The sequence below is a fragment of the Fulmarus glacialis genome, unplaced genomic scaffold (assembly GCF_000690835.1).
Source record: "Fulmarus glacialis isolate BGI_N327 unplaced genomic scaffold, ASM69083v1 scaffold17409, whole genome shotgun sequence".
NCBI lineage: Eukaryota > Metazoa > Chordata > Aves > Procellariiformes > Procellariidae > Fulmarus > Fulmarus glacialis.
The window spans coordinates 25,365-25,641 of record NW_009235402.1 but is presented as its reverse complement, the minus strand read 5'-3'; positions in this window follow the sequence as shown (position 1 = coordinate 25,641).

Sequence of the window (277 nt, the reverse complement as noted above, 5' to 3'; positions counted from 1 at the left end):
TGATTCTGTAAATCTATTTGGAGGATTGCAGATGGACATGATGCTGCAGCCTTACGGACACAGATATCACCTTTTGGCTAGATCAAACTAGAGGCATGTCAGTGCTCAGGAGCCATGAAGAGAAAGGCCTGGTACCCCACATGTCTTTCGGTTGATTTGGGTTATTCAAGTGCTTCTTTGCAGTCCTGGCTTCCCCCCCATCCAGCAGTGTGTGGCATGAGCTGATAAGCTCACAGACATGTCAGTCAGGCTTGTGTCCTCAGTTTGGTATTGTTAT